Below are 7140 nucleotides of genomic sequence, written 5' to 3' on the forward strand. Positions count from 1 at the left end.
AAGGAAGGAAGGAAGGAAGGAAGGAAGGAAGGAAGGAAGGAAGGAAGAAAATATCTGTAGGATCTTTGTTCCACTGAGATAAGCCGACAGCTGAGGCAAACCACCGCTATACCCAGAGGCAGCAACAGGAATGTAACAAGTTTGCCAGCCCTCCTCATCCTCTCCTACAAGGCTGAGAAGAACACCAAGGGCTTAGCTCCAAGTGGTTCACAGGAGCCCTGTTGTTCAGAATAGCTTGGTTTGGAGATCTCATGCTCTGCTTTTGAATCAATATTCAGATAAATACATGTTCAAAGTGGAATATCGCCGGGGGAAAAATATCAAGCTTTTCATTCCCTTTTTTTGGGAAAAGCAACGAACCCTTGCAGGTCTGAGAAAATCCACACAACAGTACTATTTTCAGTTATAACAACTCCTTCAAGTCTCAGAGGAGACTGCTTTGAAGATCAAGTGACATTCCCTTCCCCAGAGAAGTAACTCCTGGAGTTAAACAAGATACAGAAAGAGAGGAAGAAGCAGAGCAGAAAGCTGTCACAGTCAGTGATGCTCATGCAGACCCACCAGAGCACGGGTTGACTGTGGATGCAAAAGGAAAATGAAAAACGAAAAAATATGTATTTTGGAAAGCACTTTCACAAGGAAATGTTTTCATGTGAAATTCCCATTTTGAAGGTCAGAGCGTATGTTTTTCCGTAATAATCCCATCCAGTTCTATACAAACAAAAACAGTGAAACAAGATGGGGAATTTTTCTTCCATAAACACATGGCAAGCTCCAGTTTGGAGAAATATGAAAATAGCAGGCTCCAGCCCTACTGAGAGCATTTGCAAGATTATCTTTTTGTATCTCTCAGCTCCACTAATAATATGCTACCTGCTGAAAGCTAAGGCAAATAGATCCAGAGCATAGCAAGTTTTCTGTAGAGAATAACCTGTGGAGAGAGCATCTACCCAGAGAAGTGGGAGCAAACCCTGACAAAATGTTCCAGTCTTCCTAACTGAATATAAAAGCCAACGGCTTCCAAAAATACATTCCATCTCCACTTCTTCTGTTGGAAAGAAAAACAGAACACCAAAACCAAATAAATACTTAAGATACTTTAAAGTATTTGAAGATGTCCAGATTCCTTAAAGAAGGCTAAATGAAGCATTTCAAAGGCTTTTTGATGATCAAGAGCCAAATCAGCTCTCTGCTTGAAGCTAGCTCTCTAATTGTGCTTGAGAGGACATTTAACTTCAAAGACTGGTGTGCTTGAGGGGCAATGAAAGAAGTAATTTGTTTTTAAAAAATCTAAACATAATCAGAAAGACTTTGATGCATACCTGTGTTGACCTGGGAGCTGAACCTGGGAGCCACATTTGTAAATGATAAAACGTTTATCACAGAAGGGAGTAACCTCCAGCACTGGGAAACCAACGGTATGCTTAGACTTGGCAGAGCACATCCAAAGCAATGTCAGATCTCAGTAGGTCAAAAATCGGACAGCTTCCCCATGCAGATCACTTGTGGGAACATACTTGTGTTCATGCTAATGCTTTGCCACTTTCTAATAAAACAAGAGCAGAAACTGCCATTAGTATTCTTCGAATCCTCTAATGACAGAGTTTCAGTACTTTCTCTACACCAATTCTGGTTACAAACTTCTTCACCTCTTCCAAAATCTCTATGAGCTAAGAATGCATTTACACTTTTTTTCTTTTAATGGATTGATGCTTATGACACACAGATGAACAATTCTATAACCCCGCTGTGCCTCTTCCTGTTAATAACCTAAAGAGATATTGATACTCGATTTGGAAACCACAAAAAGGTAAGGGGCTCAGAGCACAACGACAGAGACCACAGCAATTCCACAGATTCCTAGCACAAAATACTGCAGTGTATCTGGATACTGAGATGCTGTTCACATTTCTGCTGGGAATTCTGCAGGGCCAAATGTATTTCAGCTGAACCTAGAACTGAATGGCTAGCAGGCAGTAGCCCAATGCAGGATGACTGCACAACTCTGCGAGGAGTTGCTGGCTTGTAACCACACATCCACTGTAAGTTGTTGTGTGATGTTTCTGAAGCAATATCTCAGTAAGCAACATGCCCAAACAGCCGCCAGCCCCTCACCTGCCTTCCCTGCAGGGATTTCGGTAAATAGGAGCTGATCCCTTCTTCAGACACAGAACATTGGTGAAATCGTGCCATCTCGCAGTGAGAAGAGCAGGAAATGCTTTTGAAATTGCTTTTCATTCTTTTATGATCCTGCCCTTAACTCTTCCCTCCACTGGTAGGAAATGGACTTTTATAGCCGCTATCTCTCAACTGTCAAACCTAACATCAGAATTAACAGTACAAGAAGACTTGTGCAAAGGACAGGGCTCAGGCTGCAAGGTGATCTACGAGCTTTTTTTCCCCCAGGGTCAGGGTAGGGGTAAAATCATAAAAATGGTGAATTGCTTATGATCCAAAAGAAAAGACACAGGTGAGCCACAAATTTTAGCTCGGCCAGTTGTAGTCAGATATTCTATAAAGACATCAGTTAACCTAAACCTCAAAGCTTGTTAAAAACAAAGCAAGTATCTTGGAAACCCCAGCAAATTAGATATACTGCAGATGGTTAACAGGAATAAAGGAGATTAAGTGGCTGCTTGTCACACTTTCAAAACCAGAAGAGAATTTAGTACTTCTCTGAACTGCGTCAGAAACTAAACACTCCACCCGTTAATACAGAAACTAACTGAATGAATCTTGGGCTAAGAGGCTTGCTGACCACTTTTCAAATTACCAACACTTCATTTATTGCTAGAGACAAGAAGGTATTTCAAAACTCCCTGAGAAATGGATGTTCCCACAGCCCTGCACTCAACGCATGGTATTTGGCAGCAAAGCAATTCTAAGAAGCCCAGAGCTCTGTCTGCATTAACACCACTATGGAGGTGTGACAAAACCAATTATAGACACATTCACTATTGCAGAAATGGTCACGTTGTCTTTCTGAAGGAAAACTATACTTTTAGCAAAAAGGATTTTCCCAGAAAAATAATATGTTTAAGTCAGAAAATATTCAGTTTCCGATGACCAATACTTCTTATGAATGCAAAAATCGAAAAATTGTTCAGAGAACACTCTGACGAAGATATTTTTAAAGCAATAGGTTTGTAGGGTTGGTTTTGTTTTTTTTTTCCCTACCAGGAGGAAATTCAGCCTCCCAACCAGCTGTTCTCGCCACTCCAAATACATAAATATAACAGCAAAAGAGAAACATGAGCAGTTCGCAAATACTCTCGAGGAATAGCAGACTACTTAGCAGTCCAGTCTGCAGCCATAACTGTGAGTTACAGTGAAACCTTCTTTCTAAATAGCCACAAGGAAAGGTTTAAAAGATGTGTGGTCACAGCAGAAAGGCCGCACTCATTTCGAGGCCCGAGGGCTGTAGCAGCATTGCAGCGTGTCAGGTGCAGCCTGGGAGAGCTGCTGGGGATGCAGGATGCGCTTGGTGACAGCACCAGCACTAATATGACACAGCACAGCCAAGGAACAACGCTCCTCATTTATCACTAATTAGGCTTTGGGAAATCTTGAAAATCAATAGTGGTTCAAATTTTAAACCAGCTTTCCTCTGTGTTTGAAAGCATTATTTTAGTGTGTATTAGTAATAGCCAAGACAAGCAGTTCTGTGCTTTAGCAGCTATTCCAGAACACAAACAGTCGTCGTGCCTTTGTGCTTCTAATCTAAATATACAGAGAAAGCACTGGGGAAAGGAAATGTTATTATTCCCGCCTTAGAGCTGGAGAATTGAGACAGATAAGAACTGAGCAATTTTCCATCCTTAGAAAGGAAGTCTGTGACAGAAACTGGGACAGAATGCAAATTTCTACAGCTATTCTCAAAACAGGTTTGTTGGCATAATTGTTTTTAGACTGCACAGGTTGCCAAAGAACCCTGAGGTGCATTTATGGAAAGGGAACTTTAAATACGCGCTGTGCAGAGAAGAGCCCTTTCATGTTCAGGCGTCAGATGGCAAGAGATTGTCTGCAGCTGACTTCAGAACATCATAAAGAGGAAAACCTGACAAAAGGAAATGGAAGAGAAGAACGTATGATCCAAGCAAAATGAAATGTAGCAACATGAGATACCGTGAGCGCAGACTGGAGGACTGGCTACGTTACTTTCTCCCAAAGCATTTGCTCTCAGTATGGCAGATGATAGCAAGCATAGCTGGGTGGTCTGTTAGCAGAATATCAGCTGAAGTCACTTTGACTTCAGTAATGTACTGCAACCAGATGAAATCATTGCAACGCACAGATTAACGAGGCGAGATCTAGACAGAGAGGAAAAAATGACATTGGAATGCACGGGCTTTTACTGATAAAGCGCTCCTATATCTTCTGAAGATGCTGATACAAAGGGGAATCAAACAAAACCATATATGCACAGACAAGCCTGGTGGTACACCACTGAAATCAAGGTTTTTACCCTCTGCTAGAGACATTACTCCAAGATTGGGTGTAAAAGAACCAAATCATGGGCTGCCTGTGCTGCAGGCCACACCCCAGGATTTATGTTGACTGAGGCAACATCTTACTGGAAACTCACCTGAAAAAAAATCACACTTTTCTTCACTGCAATTTTCAGATTTGGTACAAAATCTATTTTGTTAGGAGCAATTTGTTTAAATATATGATGTTTGCAGATGTGTCTCAAACAATTGTTCATCCACACTTCTTTTATGCTTACTGAATACTAACAGTGAGTGGATTTGCAATTAGGGTTGCATTTTCCTAAGATCTTAGGCAAAACAGTAGTATTTATAGGCAACAAAGACAACTCCCTCTTTTGATTTGATCCTCAGAATAACTTGTTTTATTTAACAACCCAGACAGAAAATCTTTCAGGGGTAACCACCGGGAGCTTATGATTTTCTACCAATTGGACACTTCTTTTTCATCCCATTAAACCAAAGGATTGAGAATAAACGAAGCATCTGCATGTCAGCATCCGTAAAGTTGCAGTGACTGCCTCAGAGACCGGGGCAAGGGGGGCTTTGCTGGCAGCTCTGCCAGCCACATCTTCCTTGGGTTGACTTTGTCAGCCTGCTAGACTCAGCAGCTTTGCTCTCAGGTTTTATCAGCACAAGTAATGTCAGAGTAAGACCCCGTGCACTTCTGCTACTGCCTGCGGCTAAAGCTTGATTTCCTATTAGGGAGTTACTAATCTATCACACATTAATTAATCGTATAGACTGTAGATAGAGCACAGCTGAATAAACTCGGCGGAGAGAGGAATCTGAAGTCACTCCAATATCCCGAGGGCTTCTCATAGCTCTGCCCTCCATACTAGGAAATGTCATTCTCTAAAGTAGGTCTTACATCTTTAGAAGATGTGCGTGGGGACGAGCTCTCATCTGGGATGTAGAGACAGTTTAAGGCAAAATAGCAAGAGTGGTTGCTCTAGTTTGATGAGGGTTTCCTCATTATGCTCTGTGCATTTCAAATGTGAGAGTTTGGTTTTGTAATGATATTGCACATTATTTTTGAGCCTCAGGGGGTGGATGTAGGATTTCAGAAATAAATATATTAGCAGGAACAATTGCAGCTTAGAAGGAAAAAAAAAAGTTACACTTTTCCTGGTTGATAGTTTCTGCATGCCACCTACAAAGGCTTGTGTTTCTCTGCTCTGGAGTTTCCCAGGCTCTGGGGTACTTCAATTAATTGTCATTTATATAACAGTGTATCCCTTCCTCAGGGGCAATGAAAGCTCTGACTAAGGAGAAAGTCATCAGATCCCTTTCATCACTCTCAAGCAGGACCAGTGACTAAAAAGCATAATATTTCATTTGGGCTTAGGCTCATCTCTGCAGCACATTTGTAACAGGCAGGTCTTTTTGCTGCCTAGTTTTTGTTTGCTGACTTCAGGAGTGTACTTCAAAAGCTCCCTGTCCTCTTAATGAAAGCACTATGCCTGTCTTTTATCGTATCTTTTGTTCTGAGTTTTAGCCCACATTCCCAAATAGGAGATGAAGAGTAGGAAAACTTATTCAGCATGACAAAATAGTCATTGTATTAGGAAAAAGTGCAGTGTGAATCTAAGTGAAAACCTCACAGAAAGAAAACCCTAATCAAGAGAGTAGACCTACTGAGATATGCTTTTTTCTTAATACAGTCCCCTTGTCCTAAAATAGAGAAAAGAAAAACAGAAGAGCAGTATAGGAAGAAAAGGCCCAGATGAGTCCAGCTTTAAGCAATGCTGTTGAATGGGGCGGGATGACAGTGACTAGACATGTGGTTCATCTGCTGCTCGTTAACGCTTTGCCCTTAGCTCTGCGCACTCCATACCCCAGCTTCTTTGTGGGTCAAAGGAAGTGGTGGGTAACAACACCCTTTAAAGAAAAAAAAAAAAAAAAAAAAAGCTCAAACAAACAAAAAAAACAAAAAAAATCTGTGTTTATAAAGCGCTTTCCTATAAACGCCTCCCCTTTGTTAATTTTTGTCTGATCCAAGGAATTATTTTTGAGGTGTAACAGATGTATGGAGGTATATGATCATGGCACATTTCTGAATTTGAAAAGTTTTTATAAAAAGGATGTCATCTCAGGATTATTTATTATTATTTTGACAAAAATTCCTAGTATTTCTCTCTAGCAAGAACAGTCTAGTCTTAGTGTTCTTCCTGGAGAGACTTAAGCAATATGCATACATACCTTACCTGCTTGGTCTGGTTTCCTCTGTATCCCTTTAGATGGAATGTGAATCATCTAATTAGCCATTCCAGAACAGCATAGCAAGTCCCTTCCAATCCTAATCTCCCTTTGCATAATCTGTAGTAGCTGATAATGGCATTGCGTTAGAACAGAGCTCTCCAAGCTTTCTATGCAACTTTGAAGACTACTCACATTTCATGTCGTCTTTGTCTCTTAATAACCTGATATGCCTGGAATCAAGAGGAGGTCAAACACCTCTTCAAGGCTCTTGAGTAAGTATACCTGTATGTCAGATGCAAAAACCTAGCATAATTTCAGGGAAGCTGGTGGGCATCAGCCATGGGGAAAGGACAAAAGCACACTTAATTTGTTCTCTCTTGTTTACAGGTTATTCTCCCACTTAAGTCATCCAGTGAGACAAAACCACTTTCACACCAAAAGTAAAAAGATC

This window comes from Lagopus leucura, unplaced genomic scaffold (genome assembly GCF_019238085.1).
Source record: "Lagopus leucura isolate 7727_CA_CO unplaced genomic scaffold, USGS_WTPT01 Super-Scaffold_100029, whole genome shotgun sequence".
Taxonomy (NCBI): domain Eukaryota; kingdom Metazoa; phylum Chordata; class Aves; order Galliformes; family Phasianidae; genus Lagopus; species Lagopus leucura.